At 40.5% G+C, this 21,964-nt stretch overlaps 1 protein-coding gene across 6 annotated transcripts in view; it reads left to right on the forward strand.

Annotated features, from left to right (window-relative positions):
- Positions 1 to 21,964, forward strand: part of Usp49 (ubiquitin specific peptidase 49) — a 61,775-nt gene that overhangs the window by 6,001 nt on the left and 33,810 nt on the right. For 4 of the 6 annotated variants that reach the window (XM_041655581.1, XM_041655580.1, XM_041655586.1 and 1 more), the window contains exon 2: positions 17,198 to 17,273. The exons of 1 other annotated variant lie outside the window; for it this stretch is intronic. The gene's annotated coding sequence lies outside the window, so the exon portion shown is untranslated. Of the gene's footprint in view, positions 1 to 17,197; positions 17,274 to 18,721; positions 18,780 to 21,964 lie in introns of those variants that run through there. One more of the 6 variants, XM_041655584.1, reaches the window with a different exon arrangement.

Genomic DNA, 21,964 nt, shown 5'->3' on the forward strand with positions numbered 1-21,964 from the left:
GGTAACCCATGCCTGAAATTCCTGCGTTCAAAAGGTTGAGGCAGGAGGATTTCCAGGCTAGTCTGTGCTATAAGGTGAGACCTTAATCAAATAAGCAGGCAGACAAACAAAGAATGAAACCTTACTTACTCATGGCAACAGAAGGAGTCCATGAGGTATCTGCATGACTCTCCAGTGCCAGATTCTGTTGTAAGTCATCCCCTCTCAGTGACCTTGAGGCAGGGGTCTGTTAATTGTTTTGAGATAAAAGTGTCCTTTGAGATGAAATGACCTGCCTATTTGGTCGCTATAGTCTTTGAGCACAAATACTATTTCTGTCAGTTGTTAACCCAATGATACATTTATTCTTTCATTTCTCATGGTGATCATTGCACCCACTGCTTCATGTACACTAAGATTATGCTCTACCACAGATACCCTTCAGCCCCTCAATCTTCTCTGTGTGTGTCTGTGTCTGTGTGTGCGTGCGTGTGTGCGTGCGTGTGTGTGTGTGTGTGTGTGTGTTCACATGCACGCAGGTGTAAGAGTATGTTCTTCCTCAGTCATTCCCTCCCTACCTCTTCTGGGACATGGTCTCTCACTAAATCCTGACTTCACCAGCTAGGCTAAGCTAGCCAGTCAGGAAGCTCCAGGAGTCTGTCGTTTCTGCTTCTCCAGCACTAGAATTACAGACAAATGTCACGCTGTCTGCCTTTTTTGTATGGGTACTAGGGATCTACACTGTGAAATTAGTCCTCTTAGCGGGTCTTTCCCAGTCTTAATGATCTTCTGGAATCTGTTAGGAAACAACTCCCAGGGATTGAAGGCCTGTGCCTTCACCCCTGGCTGATGTTGAATTCTTAGCCTCTTGCTTCAGTTCTGGGTTCCAGGTACTTGCTGCCACACTCCACCCTACTCTGTTTCTTTGTAAGTGGTGAACCTAGGACCAACACCCCAAGGGTGCCATCTAATACACATATTACATCAAGGTTCTCCTGTGCTTTTATGTATTTTTTTATTTCAAAATTGTTTTTACAAAGCCAACAACCCCAAACCAATTTCATAGCACCTTACTGTGTTGCAAATTGCCTGTCTACTTTTGAAGTTGGAAAAATATTTTATACTCAGTTGAAAGATCATTGCTATGTGAGGAAGAATGGAAGTTATGCTTCAGTGCAGATATCCGTAAGTAAAAATCTGTTCAGAATATTGTTGTTTTATTTGCTTTTTATGTATGCCTGTCTAAGAAATGTACTAAATACTCTGCTTTCATTTGGTGAAGTAAATTAATTTACTCACTAAAATTAAAAATGTAGCTTGCTGAGTTTGGTGGCTCATACTTGGAATTTCAGCACTGGGGAGGCTGAAGCAGGATTTACCACAAGTTTGAGACCAGCCTAGACTAGATAAGTTCTAGCTCAGCTTGGGCTGCAGAATGGCCCTTTTCAAACAGACAGAAAGCAAACGAAATTATTTAGGGTTTACCTTAGGTAAACATGAAAATTGTAACCGGAAGCAACCTGGCAGGGGGCTTCCATTAGTGGCTGGCCTGAACCCACGGGGATGGGCCTGTCCTACCATCCTGCCTGCTGAAGTTTAAGGCGTTTGGTGTAGCAGTAACTTGCCTTGGACTCTTGAACCTCCTGCCTTCAGTCATACAGTCTAGGGGTATTGAAATGATACAGTTCAGGGGTCTGGATTGGATTCATTTTCTCTGCCAGTTAAAAAATAACGAGACAGGAACAATCTAAAGCATAAAAGGTTAACACCATGGAAACCTCAAGCACCACAGACAGTTTTAAAAAAAAAAAAGGCTTTCATTGGGGGTAAGAAGACATGTGCCACAGGCAAAGCAGAGGGCCTCAGAAAGCTGGAGTCCAGCTGTCCTTAGGGCTGAGAGTTTTAAAGCTGTGGAAGAGTTTTCCCTCCGCTATTAGGGGTTGGTCAGTTTGAAGACAGACAGGATGATGGTTGATTGGTCTGTAACTGTTGTGTGACACGTTCTGATATGGCCTTCAATCAGCAGGGGCTTGCTAGTAGAAGACAAAAGTCTGAAGGGTGAGGAAGGAGCTGCCATCTTGGAAACTTGACACCTCTATTACCTATACCTATGGCCCCTCTGTCTGTCTGTCTGTCTATCACAGAGTCTAACTCCTGATCTCTCACTGCCATGACCTGAAAAACTTTTTTTTTGATGACTATGGGTTTTATTACAATTTTTCAGTCTTGAGGAAAGTTACAGAAATGAGACATAGATTTTATATGTCTTTTCTCAAAATAACTAGTTGTTTTCATTTCACCTGACTTGCTTTATCATTTTCTAAGTATTTTTAAACAAATAAAATAGGAGAAACTTAATATGAACACATTCGATTTAAAAAAGAAAAGGGAAGGGACTGTTGAGATGGCTCAGTGATTAAGAGTACTTACTGCTCGTGCAGAGGATCTGAATTCAATTCCCAGCACTCATGCTGGGTGATTCAGCTTCAGCCTCAGGGGCATCTAACAGTCAAATGTGCACATCCACACACATAGGCATAAAAATAAATAAAACTAGGCTTTCGGGGGGTGGGGCACTTAGCACTGACTCATTGGTTAGGAGCACTTGATGCTCTTGGAGAGGACCCAGGTTTTGGTTCTCAGCATGCCCATGGCAGGTCCCAACTGCCTATAACTCCAGTTCCAGGGATCCTATGACTTCTTATGGTTTCCAGCATCACCAGGCTTGCATGTAGTGCACACATATACATACAGAAAAACACACTCATGCGCATAAAATATTAAAATAGAGGCCAGGTGTGGTGGCCCAGTTTGTAGGCAGAGGCAGGAAGATCTGAGTTTGAGACCAGCCTGGTCTATATAATAAGTTTCAGGAGAACCATGGCTACATAGAGACCCTGTCTCAATAAATAATATATTGAGAATAAGTGAAAGGGAATAAGTTTGGTATATATTTTATTTTAGTCAAAGCCTTTAAGGTGAAGTAATGTCAAGATGGAATTTAGAAGTCAGAGATACTGGTGCAAAGCCTGGAATCCCAGCACTCAGGTTGGGGCATAAGGGTTATCATAAATTCCAGGTCAGCGTGGGCTAACAGTGAGACCTTTTCTCAAGAAACCTAAATAAATAAATATTAGGAGGACTTTGTGATGTTATGCAGTGTGCTTTAGTAGATGCTGGAAAAGATTCTGTCACCTGTTAATGACAGATGTGTAGGCCCTGTTATTTACAAAACATTGTATTGTCAAACGCTTTTCTGTTGGGAGCTTGTGGAAATCACATCCTTAGAATGTGGTAGCTGCTAATATGCATGATGATTGTGTGAGAATCAGGACTGGGGTTTTTGGGTTGTTTTTATGTTGTTGTTTGTTTGTTTTTCGAGATAGGGTTTCTCTGTGAAACAGTCCTGGCTGTGCTGGAACTCACTCTGTAGACCAGGCTGGTCTCGAATTTACAGAAATCCGCCTGCCTCTGCCTCCTGAGTGCCGAGAATCAAGGCTGTTAAGCAATACCATAAAGTATTTGAGATGAAATTCCTACCTTTGAGATCTTTTTAGCTTCAAGGAGCTAAAAAGAACCAATGTACACAAGGTTTAACTTCTGAAATGTTGACTGGGATTCATACAAATAGGTCTGCCTTACGTGGAGGTGATCCATAAAAAAATTAACATCCCACCATCCCCAAACCTAAATCTTGAGTCTTTTCCATTGTTTTCACTTAAGGAAATGGACTGACCCCATTTTGCCTCCAGTCACCCCCAGTGTCTGAGCTGTTAAACATGTGACTGTAGACAGGCCTGTCCTGACAAATGTGAAACACAGAACTTGTGGGCTTTGTCTCCTTTTCTCCCCTCTTTTAGCTGCTATCAGAGCTATGAAATATAGCTCCTTATAAACGCTGATTGTAATAATTAGAAACACTTCCCTTTCATAAGGACGAGAAAATTACAAATTATTTGGAAAGCATTGTTTCTAGTCATGTGTTATTGTTTCTGAGACATGGACAGTTTTTAAAGACTATAATACCATTCCTTTTCCATTCACGTGTTAAGGGAAGTCTGGGAAGTAAGGGTTCCTCTGAAATGTTCCGGGTTGTTTGTATTATGTGTCAAGCTGTAAACAGCACTCTGTGACAGGTATTTTCTCTCTTTGTCTCCCTTTGAGCTAATTAGTAATTTACACTCTAGTAGCATGTCTCCCAGTCTTACTGTGAAAATGCCTCCCGTGCAAATGATTAGGGGCAAATGTTGGCTAACACATTAGAAGAATCAGGGTAAAAATTAATTTTTGCATGTTTTTGGAAGGCTTTTGTACATGTGTCTCTCCTTTTCCACCATGCCTTTTCTAGATATAAGAATGTTAGGAACTAATGTAACCCAGAGCCACTGCCCATGGTGCAGTTTGATAATTTGTGTGCTGTTTCCCACCCCCACCCCTGTGCTGTGGGATTTGGGGAGGATTAGCACAGCACTCTGCATAGTTTAAAGTCCAGGAAACTGGTCTTTACCGTTCCTGCCCCATTAGAAGAATAGCGGGCTTCCAGCATTGTGTTCAGAAGCTGCCCAGCAGTGCTGTTCTAGCAGGGCAGTCACTGCTCCATGGTGAGAGGGCTGCACAGCTGCTGGTGCAGTAGGGAAGGAAAGGCAGTCCTGCCATAGTATCAGCTTTTTCAAAGGCAGCTGAGTGACCAAAATATAAATTACAGCTAAGTTTTAGCTGTGTCACATAAAGATCCTGCTCTTTGTAGCTTCTTGCTCTCTTTCTTCTTCCAGTCTCTGACATGGGGAGTATGTGTAGGGTCATTTGTGTGTGTTCACTTGACAGGCCCATGTGGGAATGTTAAAGCAGCAAGAACATTTGACTTTTTTTTTTTTTTTTTTTTGGTTTTTCGAGACAGGGTTTCTCTGTGGCTTTGGAGCCTATCCTGGAACTAGCTCTGTAGACCAGGCTGGCCTCGATCTCACAGAGATCCGCCTGCCTCTGCCTCCCAAGTGCTGGGATTAAAGGCATGCACCACCATCGCCCGGCAACATTTGACTTTAAAATAACCCAGAGGAGTCCTTTTTCTGTGAATGTAAATTTTACTTGAAAATTAAAGCAAGGATGGGTAGAGGTTTATTGGTTTATCAGGTTTGAGCTAAAACTCTTCTAGAATGATAGATAAATTATGGTACTTATAATAATAGCTACTGATTTATCAGGATAGTAAGGTCAAAGTCCTTGTTAGAGCTAATTTGATTCTCCTTTTAAAAAACTGTTACCTGGAGGTAATCATGAAGAGAATTGGGTAAGAAAATGTGTGAATAGCTTGTTTCAGCCATCATTGCTAATAGGTTTATCATCATAGACATTGAGCCTTTGACAGTGAATCAGCACTGTGAGTAGAGGTCTTCTTTCATGTGGGCACTTAAGGAGTATGTGGGTCTGAATTAGTGGTTTGTTTTTATAAATCCAAATCCCAGCCAGGAATGGTGCATTCTAGCACTTGGGAGGCGGAAGCATAATGAGCTGGAATTCAAAGTAATCTGCAGTTGTCATACCTAAGCATCATGGGAGACTAGATTTTGATTCTCAGGACCTTCTTTGGATGTCTGAAAACTCTGTTATTATAGTTCCAGGGCATCTATTACCCTCTTCTGACCTCTACAGGCACATAAACCTAGTGCACGTAACCCTCACTGGCCCATACATAGAACACAAGATGATGATGATGATGATGATGATGATGATGACGATAGGCTGGAGAGATGGCTCAGTGGTTAAGAATTCTTATTGCTCTATGTAGAAAATCCAGGTTTGGTTCCCAACACCCACATTGTTCACAGCTATCTGTAACTCCAGTTCCAGGGACTCTTAACACCGTTTTCTGCCTTCTTCGGGCACCTGCACCCATGTAATGCCCATAAATTTATGCAGGCATGTGCACTTACACATAAAATAAGCAAATCCTTAAACAAATAACCCTTTTAAGTTTTTTAGTGTTGTATTTCCATGAAGAGACACCACATCATGGCATTCTTATAAAGGAAAACATTTAATTGGGGCTGACTTAGGATTTCAGAGATTTGGCCCATTATCCTCATGGCAGGGAACATGGCAGCATACAGACAGACATGGTAGCTGAGAATTCTACATCTGAATCCAAAGGCAACAGGAATAGAATGAGCCTCTAGACCTGGTTTCAGCTTCTGAAACCCCAAAGCCCACCCCCCAGTGACACACTTCCTCTAAAGGCCTCACCTACTCCAACAAGTCACATCTCTTACTCCCTCTCAAGTAGTCCTACTCCCCAACGACCAAATATTCAAATAGATGACCATATATGAGCCTATGGGGGCCATTCCTATTCAAACCACCACATTAGGGAAAAGTCCAAGAATGTCTAAGATATCCTCATGGATACCCAACACTAAAATTGAATCTTTTTAAAAAAAATGTTTATTTACCAGTCTGGTCTCTACAAGAGCTAGTTCCAGGACAGGCTCCAAAGCTACAGAGAAACCCTGTCTCGAAAAACCAAAAAAAAAAAAAATTATTTAGTGTGTAGTCTACACATACATACCACAGATTCATGGAGGTCAGAGGACAACTCATGGGAACTGGTTCTCTCCTTCCACTATGTGGGTTCCAGGGATTACACACAGACCACAAGACTGGGTGGCAAACACCACTGAGCCATGTTGGTGACCCCAACATTTACTTTTCTGCTCCTTTTTCTATGTTCATTACAGCTACCTATATCTTAATTTTATTGGGTGCTCATGGTTAGCCACTCATTGCTAATGTTAGACCTTTGTACTTTATAACATCTAGAAAAGATCAGATTTATTATTAGCAAATAAAATGTCATCCAAATGTATTGATCAGAGAGTAAAGAAGTTATAAATGCTGGGGTGTAGTTCAGCACTTCCCTAACATGGGCAAGGCCTGGGTTCTATTGTCAGAGTGGCAAAACTAAGTAAATGCATAAAGTTAGGAAAGTGAATACATGAGTATAGGAGCAAACACACTCTTAAATGTTCCAGATGTGAATACATGAGTGTAGGACCAAACACACTCTTAAATGTTCCAGATGTGAATACATGAGTGTAGGACCAAACACACTCTTAAATGTTCCAGATGTGAATACATGAGTGTAGGACCAAACACACTCTTAAATGTTCCAGATGTGAATACATGAGTGTAGGACCAAACACACTCTTAAATGTTCCAGATGTGAATACATGACTGTAGGACCAAACACACTCTTAAATGTTCCAGATGTGAATACATGACTGTAGGACCAAACACACTCTTAAATGTTCCAGATGTGAATACATGACTGTAGGACCAAACACACTCTTAAATGTTCCAGATGTTTGGCAGAGCCTAATGGGCTCGCCACTGCATCTCAAGTGAAAGGCATAAAGTAAGCCATAAGACACATCTATGCCATTTGTGTTTGATGCCATGCTATACCCGTGCTGAAATTCTTAGTTGCTCAAGCGACATCAGCTTCTCCAGTTACACTGTTAATGTGACTCTTGACTTTTCTGTAAACAGTTCATCTTAGTATACAACTATTATTAGTTGTAAAATATACCCGAGCTTTAAATTCAGTAGTTACAAGCATTTAAATATAAATATAAAATAAAACATAGTTTACTACCCTTTTACCTGTAAGGCTGACTTTTTTTTTTTTCATTTTAAATGTTTATTATCTGAAATTTTTCATTTTGATAAAGTCAAGTCTATTTATTTATTTATGGCTGACATTTTAAGTCATTGCTTGCCAGTATGGTGTGGGAAAGCTGAAAACCTTGCCCACTGTTGTCAGGAATGGAAACTTTTTCTGGAGGTGGATTTGGCATTGTTTACTGGAATCTAAAATGTGTATATCCCTTTCTAGGAATTTTTCCGATGTTCATGTATTTGAGATAAAAACAGAAGTACAGGCCAGGCGGTGTGGTACATGCCTTTAATCTCAACACTCGGAAGGCAGAGGCAAGTGGATCTCTATGAGTTCGAGGCCAGCCTGGTCTACAGAGGGTGTTTCAGGTCAGCCAGGACTGTTACAGAGAAACCCTGTCTTGAAAAACCAAAAAAGAAAAAAGAAGAGAGAGAGAGATACAAAGCCTGACATGGTGGTGCCAGCACTGGGGAGGTTAAGACAAGATGACAATCACATGCTTAAGCTAGCCTGGGCTACATAGGTAGCCCTTGTCTAAAAAGATCAGAGAAAAGGGGAAGGTAAAGAGTTTTTGTTTCTTTTTTTAACCTTCATGTTCTGTCCTAAAAGGATGTGGAGTAAAACTGTCACTTTGCACTGAATATGTTATTTGTATGTATGCAGGCGTGTACATGTGCATGTTCAAATGTGTGCCTGTGTGTGAAGGTCAGAGGTCAAACTCAGGTGTCATCCTTTAGGAGCCATCTATGTTGGTTTTTTGAGACAGAGTCTCTTACTGGGGACTGGGGCTGGCCAGCCAAAGAATCCCAGGGATTCTCTGTCTGCATCTTTCCACCACTGGGATTGCAAGAGAATTAGCCACCATGCTTACTTTGTATGTGGGAACCCGGGACTTCACGAGTGTGCAGTAAGTGCTTAACTGACAGCCACCTCCCAGTGCAAGTCAGCTTGTGTTAGTGTATGGCAGCGAGCACATTATAAGGCACAATGTGTCCAGCAGTCAGCCTGTAAAATCTCTCAGAACATGGGAATCTGCTGAGACGGTTCCTGAGCAATTAGACTGATTTCTTTATTTCTTTCTTTATTTTTTTTGAAAATTCTAGCTGGGCGATGGTGGCGCACGCCTTTAATCCCAGCACTCGGGAGGCAGAGGCAGGCGGATCTCTGTGAGTTCGAGACCAGCCTGGTCTTCAGAGCTAGTTCCAGGACAGGCTCCAAAGCCACAGAGAAACCCTGTCTCAAAAAAAAAAAAAAAAAAAACTCCAAAAAGTAGCTGTTTTCCCAGTGGAAGTGTGAGGGAAAATGTCTTCTCTGTGGACTGAGGTATGGCTGTCACTGGAGCTTTAGAGTTTGCCTTTGTGTCCCATCCCAACTTGTTCTTTGAGGAACTTGAAGCTATCTTAGTATTTTTGTTTGGTTTTGTTTTTTAAAGATAGAATTTTTAAAAATTCAGGCTGACCTTGAATTTGCTATGTAGCTAGGACTAGTCTTCATTTCTTGATCCTTCTGCCTCTTCCTCCCAAGTTCTGGCATTAAAAGTATGAGCCACCATATTTGACACTCAAAGTATATTTCTATTTTATATAAAAAAAATTGAGAGACAATAGCTTAGTGGAATATAGTAGTTGCCTAGTGTGCATCAGGCTCGGGTTTGATTATAGCTTCATTTGGTAAACTTTTAAGAATGATGAGTTCTGAGGCTGGAGAGATGGCTCAGTGGTTAAGAGCACAGAATGCTCTTCCAGAGGACCTGGGTTCGGTTCTAGAGTATCTGATGCCTATTTCTGACTTTTGTGGGCACACATGTAGTGCATATATGTACATGCAAACAAAACACTCATAAATAAAATAAATAAATAATGATTCCTAAGGGGTTGCTTAGTCAGTAAAGTGCTGCCCTGTCCTGTGAGCATAAGTTCCTTTTCCAGATGCACATGAGGAGCCAGGCATGGTGACTGCTTCTACAGTCCCATTGCTCTAGGGCCATGGAGCAGAACTCATGAGCCAGCCAGCCTAACCAAATCATGAGTTTCAGTGAGACTCCAGCTCCAAAAATAAATAAATAAAAAAGTAAGTAATGGTGATGGGTGATCAAGGAAGGCTATCTGGTATCGACCTCTGGCCTCCACATGCATATCCACACATATACAGGAGCACACACATATATACAAACCCACAATGACAAGTGCATACAACACATACACATGCTGAGCTTCTCACTTTGTAGTAGTTAGTAGTGGTAGTAGTATATATAACTTACTTTTCCCCATGGGTCTATTTAAACGTAACTCTTGCCATGTAAGAGCTATTTAGAAGGTTTTATTGGATCAATTAATATATGCATGAGTAAAAAAATGTTTTTCGACTTTTGGGAGGTTTTTGGTTGATTTTGTTTTGGGGGTGGGGTGTTTGAAACAGTTTCACTATGTAGAACAGGTTGGCCTCAAACTCACAGAGATCCAGCTGCTTCGGCCTCCTCAGTGCTGGAATTAAAGGTGTGTGCCACAATAACTAGCCCTTTAAAAAGATTTTTTTTAAGTATGTGTGTAGGTTGGAGGATAACTGTGGGTGGGAGTTAGTTCTCTTCTACTGATGCATCCCAGGAATTAAAATCAGGTCGTCAGATTTGGGAACAGTCATCTTTACTCTCCCATGGCTTGGGCACTCTTTCTTCAGTGGACAGAGGCCTTCTGTTCACCTTTCGCATATTCCTTCTCTACAGACTCCACTCTAATGTAGCTTATATGAGCTCTTAATTCTGTGTGCATCTTTGTAAACATTTAGTTATGGCAGTGGTGTTTATCTTTAGTCACAGAATACCTGGTTCCACCCTGCTATTGTAGAATTTGGCTTTAGAATCTCCTGTAAATGCCATCTTACTCTGTTTTTCACTGTTTACTAGTTAAAGATCTATTTATGCTGGATGCAGACTTAGCTAATTGGTCTTAACTGTTACATAGTATTCCATGGTGTACATAGATCTCCATAGCAATGGTACCTAGGCTACTGTAAACGATACTTCCAGTAGCAGTCTTGCAGTGTCCAACACAGACTTGTTTTAGAATTCCTGGGATACAGACCACCCCCTCAGGATTGCCATGATGGCCTAGATACTGTTAGGAACTGAATGGATGTATCACTTTATACTCCACAAGCATGGCATTTCTCTGCTGCCCTAATACTTCCTCTACTTTTTGCCATTTAGTAATGTCTCAGTGTAACTTATGTAAGGCACTAATGAGCTGGAGCATTTCTTCATGTTTCAGTTAATTGCTTTCCTTCTGTGTTTTGCCTCTGTATGTTCTTTGTTTCCTATAGAAACTGGAAATTATATATGATATAATAATCATAAACTTAATATCTAGACACAGTTGCACAATCCCTGGTGGTTTTGAGCCATAAGAATATCATCTTAGTATCTATTAACTTTGTGTTTTTCTTTATTGAATTCAAATGCTTGAATTTCATGTAGTCAAACCCATCACTTTTAGCTTTAATATGTTTTGTTTACACTAGTGCTTCTTGGACTTAAGATTCCCAGGTTGTCTCCTAGATTTCTTTCTTTTAGTTTTATGAATTTACTTTTCCTGTTATATTTAATATATGTGGAACCCTTCCTTCCTTGGTTTACGTCACCAAATGTTCTTTTAGTTTACTGTTTTGTTGCAGGTCCCTCTAGTCTCTTCTCTAGTGTTCCTTTCCATACCTGTGTGATAGTCTTCGAAATAGCATTCGGTGGTGCTAGGATTAAACTCAGGGCCTCAGGCTAGGCCGGGGATCTACCACTGAGCTAGACGGTCCAAGTCGTCTGCAAGTGATCTATCCACGAATCCCAGAAGAAGCAGAAGGGAAATTAGCCAACCACATCTATACAATAAACATGTTATTACACACATACAAACACATACATAGTGCACATATGCATACACAGACTGCACAATAACCAGACCTAATGAGGTGCCACGTCCTGCTCGACATTCAGCTGTGATTTTTTTTTTCTGACTTCATCAAATGAATAGCTTTTTGTTATCCTCCCATTCTTGAAAACCATATGGAGAAGGTGGACCACACATTTTGTGAAATTTAAAAGTTATATTTTTCTTCCTTATTGGGGTCTAGTTTTATGTTGATGAATTTTGTTTTCAAGACAGGGTTCCTCTGTATAGCCCTGGCTGTCCTGGAACTTGTTTGTAGACCAGGCTGACTTCAAAAAACCCTACATGCCTCTGCCTCCTGAGTGCTGGGACATAAGGAGTGTGCTACCACTGTCTGACTTATTTTGATGAATTTTAAAACTGTGAAAAATCTATGCTTTATGTTTAAAGATTTTGGTTTTTGTACTACTTATTCTGTAGCTCAGGCTGTCCCTAGAACTATATAGCCAAAACTGCCCATGAAATCAGGGCATTTTTCCTGGCCCAGCCTTCTGAGTGCTAGAATGTCAGTACTGAGCCACCACACTAGGCCAGAGCTTTTTGTTTTAAAGAACTTAAATCAAGCATTAAAGGGCTTTTCTTCTACTACTACTGTTCCCTGATTGGTCAGTTCATTGTGGAAAAGGATAGGTTCATTGTTCAATAATTTCAAACCATAGGCACAACAGTGTAAACTATATTTCATAGTTACTGGAATGCACCAGTAAAGTACCTGGCCATAGGTGCCTCTATTTCTGTGGCCATGCATGGGCTAGTCATTGACTGACCCTACTTTGTTCTATAAAATATCCTTGACACCTATCTCATTTTAATACATGACAGCAGATGTGTTTGAAACACTCCAACAGGAGTGATGTCTGGGAGGAGTACAGTGAGCATGTTCCCTCCCTGCTGAAGTTGCAACTCTGTGCTTGTAAAACTAATGTCTAGTGTTTCTTCTTTACAGTTTTCGTGTGTGTGTGTCTGTAGGTGGGAATTTTGGATATTGGGAATGTGAATGAAATGCCCATAGACTCCAGAAGAGGGTCCCCTGGAGCTGGAGTTACAGGTACTTATGAACCACCTGACGTGGGTGCTTGGGAACCAAACCTGGGTCCTTACCAAGAACAGCCTTTGCTCTTAACTGTAGGTGAACATTTCTGTCCTGCCAACCAGTTTCCAAAAAACCACATATAGACTCATTAATAATTATAAATACTTGGCAGATAGATCATGGTTGTTATTAACTAGCTTTTTTAAAAATTGTGTGTGTATTTATATGGGTGGCTTTTTCTTACATGTATTTCTGTGCACCATTTTTTTTTTAAGATTTATTCATTTACTATGTATTCAATGTTCTGCCCAGAAGAGGGCACCGGATCTCATTATAGATGGCTGTGAGCCACCATGTGATTGCTGAGAATTGAACTCAGAACCTTTGGAAGAGCAGCCAGTGCTCTTAACCTCTGAGCCATCTCTCTAGCCCCTATAAACTAGCTCTTACATTTTAAAATTAACTAATATTTCTTATCTATGCACTGTCTCGTGGTGGTACCTTTTTTCAACATGGCAAGTTCATCTTGCTTCTCTCTGTTTCTCTTTGAGACTCCTTTCTTTTTCTTTGTACTTTGTTTTTGTCTGCACATCCAGCCTAACCTCTACCTGTCTGGCTATTGACCAGTCAGCTCTTAAGCAATGAGAGTAATACATATTTACAGTGTACAAAGATTGGTCCATACCATTTAACCATGGAGATCATCTCTCCAGCCCACTGTCTACTCGGTCAGAGTCTCTCCTTATCTGTCTGTCTTTTTCTTCTCTCTCATTTTTAAAACTTTAAATTTATTTGTTTTCTTGTTTATGGGGAGGGGGGATACCCTTGGAAGACAGAAGAGGACATTGGGACTCCTAGAGCTGAAGTTATGGGTAGTTGTGGACCTTCTGGCATAGGTGCTGAGATTTGAGGCCAGGTCCTCTGGAAGAGCAGCATGTGCTCTTAACTGTTAAGCCGTTTTTCAAAAATGGTGTGGCTATATGTAAACATTAGACTTTACCGATTAGCAGTATTTATTTTATGTAGAGATATAAAAGGATTACAATTCTGAAGTGATTAAATGGGAACTCTGATGCATGCTAAGGTGATTGCTGTGCCTGCTTCTGCTGCTGTTCATTATGGATGCAGTTTGGTATTGCTTTCATTTACATTTAACTAGTATGGCTGGGAAGAATACAATCATACTAAGCCTTTGCTCTTAGCTGTTTTTTTTTTTTTGTAAGAAGGAATTCTCAGTCTAGAATTCTTACCTAATTATGTTTTTTAGTCCCTATGAAGCTTATTGGTTAAAACTAGATATTATATAGCTAAAGTAAAGAACCAAATGTCAAACGCACTTCAGAATCCTTTGAATTCTGCCTAGAAGACCTGGCTCTTGCATTCCAGTTTGCTCAGAGCTCCTGGAATGTTTAAGTACCAGGTTCTCCTCTAACCAGAATAATGTCACACATGTACAGTTCTTGTCTATTTGTAATGCATTTATACACAATTTGTTATTGATCTTTGCAGCATCTTTGGGAGTATAGCTGATGTTATATCCATTATAGGGAGGAAGTGTAGAGGTCTCAAGTCATAGATGAATTGTCCAGGACTTCTCAGCTCATAAGCCTGAGACGTAGGCTCAAGCCCTCTGATTTTTTTGCTTTTTGTTTTTTTTTTTTTGTTTTGTTTTTGTTTTGTTTTTTTTGACACAGAGTTTCTCTATAGCTTTGGAGCCTGTCCTGGAACTAACTCTTGTAGACCAGGCTGGCCTTGAACTCACAAAGATCCACCTGCCTCTGCCTCCCGAGTGCTGGGATTAAAGGCGTGGGCCTTGACCAAGCGCCTGGCTAAGGCCCCCTGATTTCTAAATCTGCGGCTATTTTTAAAACTTCCATGTTCTTGTGCCCCCTAAATAAACAGATCCTTCTAGTGGCTTATTAGATATAATGAAGTACAGAGTGAGACCTCATTTGTGATTTGTTGTAACAGGAAGGACCGCTTGTTGGTTCCCTGGTCACCCAGCTAGCTTATACCCGAAATAACCACACAGAAACTGTATTAATTAAATCACTGCTTGGCCCATTAGCTCTGCCTTCTTATTGGCTAACTCTTACATCTTAATTTAACCCATTTCTGTATCACCACATGGTTGTGGCTTACTAGCAAGGTTCTGCATCTGACTCTGGTAGGCAATCCATGGCGTCTCTCTGATTGTGCTTTCTTCCTCCCAGAATTCAGTTCCATCTTCCCCGCCTACCTAAGTTTTGCCCTATCAACAGTCCAAGACAGTTTCTTTATTAACCAATGAAAGCAACACAGAGACAGAAGGACCTCCTACACCAATTTGTGGTGCTGGAATTCGAACCAAGCGCCTTGAGCATGCTAGGCAAGCACTTTATCACTGAGCTACATCCTCGACTTCTCTTATGAAAAGTGTAGGTCATAGGTTAGGGATACAGCATTATTGGTAGAGAGCTTGCCTGATGAGCAAAGCCCTAGATTCAGTATTCAGTATTCAGTTCTATACTTAGCACCATACAGCCTTGAACTCAGAGAGCCACCTGTTCAGCCTTTAAAGCATTGGCATTAAAGGCATGTGCCACTACACCCAGCATGGTCGTTTGACCAAGATCAAATATAGGATGTTAAGCATAATTTCCATGTGGTTACACATCCTACATGCTATTGAGTATGAACGTGGTTAACATACTTAGCTTAGGAGAGGCATCTAGAATTAAATTAAAATTACTTGGTCTTAACTGTAATTAGTTTTTTTGGGGCTTTGTTACTTTGGAAATCAGGTTTGGATGGGAGAGAGGGATACTGTTTAAATTTGAGGCTCCATTCATAGTTTTGGGGTGGTTTGTCTGTGTAAGTATTGCACATATAATATATATAGTAGATAAAAGCTCTCCCTAAGAGCATTTGTGAGTTTCATGGTCTTGCAACTTTTTCTGCCATGTGGGGCCAGACCTTCTTGCCCTGTATACTGATTTGCACCTTTGCACCCAGATGTAAAACTTGGTGCCTCTGATTTTCAGAAAGGCTCTATTCATAGAGCACATTGTGGATTTGTATACCTAACTAAAGAAAGGGAGAGAGCCTCGCTCTGCATTAATGCAGACAACTTTCAGCTGTCCCTGGCCTGAGCTCTTCACCTCCACCCAATCCTAGCTTTGCCCTATTGTACTAGCTCCTCTTTTCTTCTCTGTCCCGCTCATCATTCTTCTCTCAGTCCCTTTTTGAGATAAAACAACAAATTCTTCCCCTTGAAGAATGCAGAGCAATTTCCTTTTCTTGACAGCTATTCTGGGATCTTGACAGCCATTCTTCAGGGAACCACCCACTCTAGGGGGACTGGACCTGAGAGGTTGGGGCCCCATATCAAGGGTGCATATTTTCGCAAAGAAAGTTTCTTTCAAGAGGAATTCTGTGTTCACTGTTAGGCTGATAAAAGGGAGAATTTTCCATCCTGTTATATAGCAGCTAATACACCAATCATGTTTTACTAAATTCCCAATAAAGTGTCAGAAGTCTAAAAAAAGATTACATCTGTAATTTATTGAACTCATAAACTCTAGTTATCTTTGCTTAGTATAATATTCTGTGTATAGAGTATGTTGCTTTAAAGATACTTGCTGCTTGCATATTGGTCATAACACAAAGGAATTGTCTCACACCTTCTCTGAACCATTATGCATTTCACTTATGCATAAATAAGTTTAGCTTTTGATACTCGAGTATTTCTTTAGCATGATTTTTCAGCTCTGACAGTTTTAAGTTATGTAAAGATAGTGTGTATGCTTTAGAACTCCATTTATTTTCAGAAGAAAACCTTTTTTTTATATTTATTTAGTTTTTTTTTTTTTTCAAGATAGAATTTCTCTGTGTAACTGTCCTGGCTGTCCTGGAACTTGCTCTATAAACCAAGCTGGCCTCGAACTCTGAGATCCACCTGTCTCTCTTTTTTTAAAAAATATTTATTTATTTATTATGCATACAATATTGTCTTGTGTATATGCCTGAAGGCCAGAAGAGGGCACTAGACCTCATTACAGATGGTTGTGAGCCACCATGTGGTTGCTGGGAATTGAACTCAGGACCTTTGGAAGAGCAGGCAATGCTCCTAACCTCTGAGCCATCTCTCCAGCCCCCACCTGTCTCTTAAAGGCATGTATCACCACCACTAATTAGGTTTTTTTTTTTTTTGAGACAGGGTTTCTCTTTGTAGCCCTGGCTGTCTATCTTGGAACTCACTCTGTAGACCATGCTGGCCTCGAGCTTAGAGATTCACTTGCTTCTGCCTCCCAAGTGCTGGAATTAAAAGTGTGCACTACCATCGCCCAGTGAGGAATGCTTTAATCCTTTAATGCTTGTGTTTATGACTCATTTTCCCTGTAAATGACTGAATCTTTGGTTGTTCTTAGCTGAAATATGGATCATATTTTTCTATTTTTTAAAATGTCAGTGTCAAAAAGGTTATAGGGATTTCACTGTTGTAATATATTAATCCTTTTCTGAATTTATAAATAAAATGTATGAAATTGCTTTTTTTCTTGCCATGTATCAGCCCAGACTCATAGATTGTTTCCCTTATAGGTAATAGAGAAAAGGAAAACCCAGCCAATGATTATGTGATAATATGGAAGAAGATGGGAAAAAAACTGTTTAATGGGTAAGGAACAATGCTGTGGTAAAATCTTATTAATGAGAATCATTCCTGATGGTATGACTAGCCTGTCTTTGGTTAATTATGATCTGTATCTTAGTGGTGTTCTGAACTTCTGCTCCCAGCGTCCATCCTGACACATTTTTCATACCATAAATTGAGAGGCGGTACAGTCGTATTTAAAGATAAAATGGACCTTGAGACCAGCAAGAATACTGAAAAGGGGTTTGAAGACTGCACTTGCCGTGGCCTGTCAAGAATAATTACCCACCCTTCTTTTTCTCCAAATACTGCAGCTGCTGTGACAACAGGCTCACCATGGGGATCTTGTTCACTTGAGCAACTGCAGATGTGTGTCAGGCAGTAATCAAGTAGAATTTCAAAAGCCCATGTATTTTTATTGTCTAGAATTCAGATATTCTAGATAACCAAAACTGTCCATGAATGTTAGGTCCCTACCAGAGTCTAGAAGTTTATGCATCATTTATTAGATTAGGACAGCTTTCTTCTCTGTCTAAGCACTGGTTCCCAACCTTCCTAATGCTGTGACCCTTTAATACAGTGCCTCATGTTGTGCTGACCCCCAACCATAAAATCATTTTTGTTGCTCTTGCATAACTATAATGTAAAAAATATCTGACATGCGACTCCTGTGAAAGGGTCATTTGACAACTCTGAAGGGGTCATGACCCACAGTTGAGACCATGGCCTAGTGGTTGAAAACATGAGCTTTGGGACAGTTGTTTTTAGCTTGCTTGGGCAAGTTGATCTCTGAGCTTCAATTCTCCAGCTTAAAGTTAGAGACAATAAAATATTTATAATATGATGATGCTGAGGATTAATTAGTCCATATGAAAAATGCACAGTAATGCCTAGAACACAGTAAGTACTTGGTAAACATCATCTCCATGGGATCACTCTGTGATGTTGCACTTTGGGAGTTAGCCCATCTTAGGGAAGGCTAGTGCTGAGGGCAAAAGATTCTTTATGAAAGTTTTTGTTTTAACCTAGTTTCTTTTCTCTTAGAGTGTGTTGCTCAACTGTGAGAACAGAGTTATCCACCTCCAACTCTTACTGCATATCTTATGGTGTATATGAATAAACAGCCATTTCCTGGCTATATATAATAGTTCTCCCTCAGCTTGTGCCATCTGCTGGTGGCATGCACCAGTTTCCAGCACTCAGGAGTCTGAAGAAGGATCATGAATTAGAGGCCAAACCTCTTACAGCTTCATAGTAAAATACTACCCACCCTACTCCCTCCCACCACCAAAAAAAAAGAGATTCTGTCTGTGCAGGATGTATGTAGTTTTTCTTCTTTAAAGATAGCTATTTTTGGTTCAGAGCATGGCAGCCTCATTGAACAAAAGAGTCCCTCTTAAATTTCTTTTTCTTTCTTTCTTTCTTTCTTTCTTTTTTTTTTTGAGACATACTGGCCTTGAACTCACTATGGAGCTGAGGGTGACCTTGAACTTCTGATCCTCCAACCTTCACCCCAGTGCTGGGAAGCAGGTGTGTAGCACTGTGCCCCTGCTTTTGAGTTTCTTTCTTTTTATTTACAGTATTTTTGTACCTTTGAAAATGTGTGTATGTGTGCTGTTTACATGTATCTGTTTAGCATGTGTGTGCTTGGTGTTCATGGTCGCCCGAATAGGGCATTGGATCTCCTGGCACTGGAGTTATAGGTGGTTGTGAGCTACTATGTGGGTGTTTGAAATAGAACTCAAATCCTCAGGCAGAGTAGCAAGTGCTGCTCTTTGTCACGGAGCCAGCTTTCCGTCCTTCAGATTGTCTTTGATGTCTCTCCCATTGCTTGTCACCTCTTGCTGAAGTCAGTAAGTGGTACTCACACCTCCTGCCTGCTCAGTTAATAGTGATTCTTTGTCAGGTCTCTGAGGGAGTTGAAGACCGGATAATTACAGATTTCCTTGTTGACCAGACAGAGAAAGGGGGTTATGATAGAAGATAAATTAGGTACAAGACTTTGGACTCACCAAGATAGGAAAGATATGGAGTATTTTCTCATAATTTGTCAAATACAGATGGACTAGACATTGTTGATATACTTATTGCTTGTATATAGCTATTGTACTTACTGTATATAGTTTTTCTAATATTAGTTATAGCCTTTTTTATTTTAGACAAAAAGTGAAATGTAGTGATATTTTATTTGTTTTAATAAAGGAAGTTTGCCTAAAGATCAGAAGGGCAAAGCTAAGCCACTAGAGGTCAGGCAGTGGTGGCACACACCTTTCATACCAGGATTTAGGAGACAGAGGAGAAGGATCTCTGTGAGTTCAAAGCCTCTCTGGTCTATACAAGATCAATGCAGAAACAAATCCAAGTGGTGGTGCCCCATCTTTAATCCCAGTACAAGGTAGTTATGCCTTTAATCCCAGCACTAGAGGGAATATAAAATAGGAGGAAAGAGAGACTCAAGCTGCTTAATCTACTTAGTCTGCAGTCGGCTCAGCCTTGGTAGAGGTAAGACTTCTCTAGTGGCTTGGTTGCTTTGATTTTCAGGTTGAATCCCAATAGCTGTCTCTGGGTTATTATTTGTGCTACAGGTTTTTATATTTTTTTACTATTATTATTATTATTATTATTATTATTATTATTATTATTATTATTGTGATAGAGTACAAAGAGGATTGAGAGGAGATTGCTTGTCATATGGCTCAGTACAAAATTTAATAGTCTCGTTGAGTGTTTTCCCTTTGTGAATGAGCCTCACCATTTTCCATTTTTAGACAGTAAGATAAATAACCAGGTGAAGGATGCAGATGTAAAGAGAATCGCACCTGATCCTTTGTAGTTGAAGGTGGCAGTCACTGAGCATTTGCTGTGAAGCCACAGATTCCTACCAGCTATGCATCCCTGCCTGTGATTCACAGCCACAGGCCCATATTCCACACTTGGCACAGTTTGCTCCTACCATCTTCAAAAAGACTCTAGATGCTCACTAGGCCCCCTAGGTAGATCTGCTACTGTGATTCCATGTCCCCAGTGAAGCTGTTTCATTTGAAGTACATTTCTGTGGATCTTCAAAGTCTTTCTCTGGCAAATCCTGCTTGATTTTTTTTCTGTTCACCCAGCAGTTACTGGAGCATGCAAGGCAGAGGCTTTCAGAAACAGGATGCTCGAGAGGCTGCCCAAGTGTTGGAGCTCCAATACTACAGGTTGTCAAAACCTCCAGTGTGCAAGCAGACAGTTGAAAGTCATAACCCGTAGTCATAGCTCAGTGGCATGGTAGGTTGTGTGGGACTAAGTGGTTGGGTTTCATTTGAAGAGAACTAGCAAGAACCCAGAGTAATTGTTTCCCCAGTCACACTTTGTTACCTGTACCGTTTGACCAGTAGGAAGGGGAGTTTGTGAGGTCTGCTGAAAGGACCTCAGCAGGAGGTGGCTAGTCAAGGTTAGTGTGCTCTCAGTGTCTTCTGACTGTAGGAAATATATGTTTCCTGAGCTCTATTGGTGCCAGGCACTGCTTGAAGCATTTCTTACCTGTTAACTAATTGAATAATTTAACAATTCTATGTATACTCACAGGAATATTCTTTCTGTTTCCTGAAGAAACTGAGGTCTGGAGACACCACCTGTCGGTCATATAGAGCTAACAGGAAAGTGATAGAATCCCAAATTAGCTAGCTTAGCTTGACCTAACTACTGTGCTGATGCTGTTTGGTTTGTTTGCAAATTAACATTTTCTCTATTCACATTTTATAGTTGTAGGACCAGAAAATTTTTAAATTAAAAAGTGCTTTTAATTTCTCATAATAGTATACAAAAGAAAACTGGAGCAGAAAGCCCAGCACCAGTGCACCAGCTCACATGGGAGGCTCCCTAGAGCACTGTGTTTTAGAGTCATAGAACCAGAGGCTGGCAGAGCTCTACAAGCTTGCTGCTGCTGCTTTTTTTTTTCTTTTCAAGACAAGGTGACAGGGTCTCACTATATAGCTCTAGCTGTCCTAGAACTCACTATTTAAAACAAGCTAGCCTCAAACTCCCAGAGACTTGCATGCCTCTACCTTCTGGGTGCTGGGACTAAAGACGTGAGTCATCATGCGCAGCCATTTGTTTTAACATTTATTTTATTTGTGAGTGTGTATGTGTACACACACATGAGGAGCTCAGAAAACAACGTGCAGAGTTGGTTCTGTCCTTCCATCTTGTGAGTCCCAGGGATTGAACTCTGGTGTTCAGGTGTGTCAGCAAGCACCTTTACCTTCCTAGCCATCTAATCAGCCTGGTTTTGTTTTGTTTTTTGAGTCAAGAAGCAACTATATATTTAACATAATAAAAATATGAGATATAGTAATAAATACTAGTATTAAATTCACAAAATATTGATTCTTCTATTCTAACAACCACATCTGTTTCAAAGGGATGACAAGTACATGTGCCAAGACTTTGTTCTTGGATGCTTTGACCTGTATCAGTGGTTCCTGGTGATTTTAATTTCATGGATCTTTTAAATACGCACAATAACTACAACCTATTGTTTGCAAAACAAAACACTTTAACACAAGAATGTTGGAGATAAAATCTGTTTGTAAAGAACCAGTGTTTCCCAAGGACAGGCACATCCTGGCCAGTGAAGACTTGTGGTTAGATTCTCATTTATCTGGGTTGCTGGGGTCAGATTCCATTTGGACCAGATGACCAGTGCAGTATAGCATCCTCCTGTCCATCTAAAG

This window comes from Microtus oregoni, unplaced genomic scaffold (genome assembly GCF_018167655.1).
Source record: "Microtus oregoni isolate MIOR12 unplaced genomic scaffold, Mior012 000007F_ref0000211, whole genome shotgun sequence".
Lineage (NCBI taxonomy): Eukaryota > Metazoa > Chordata > Mammalia > Rodentia > Cricetidae > Microtus > Microtus oregoni.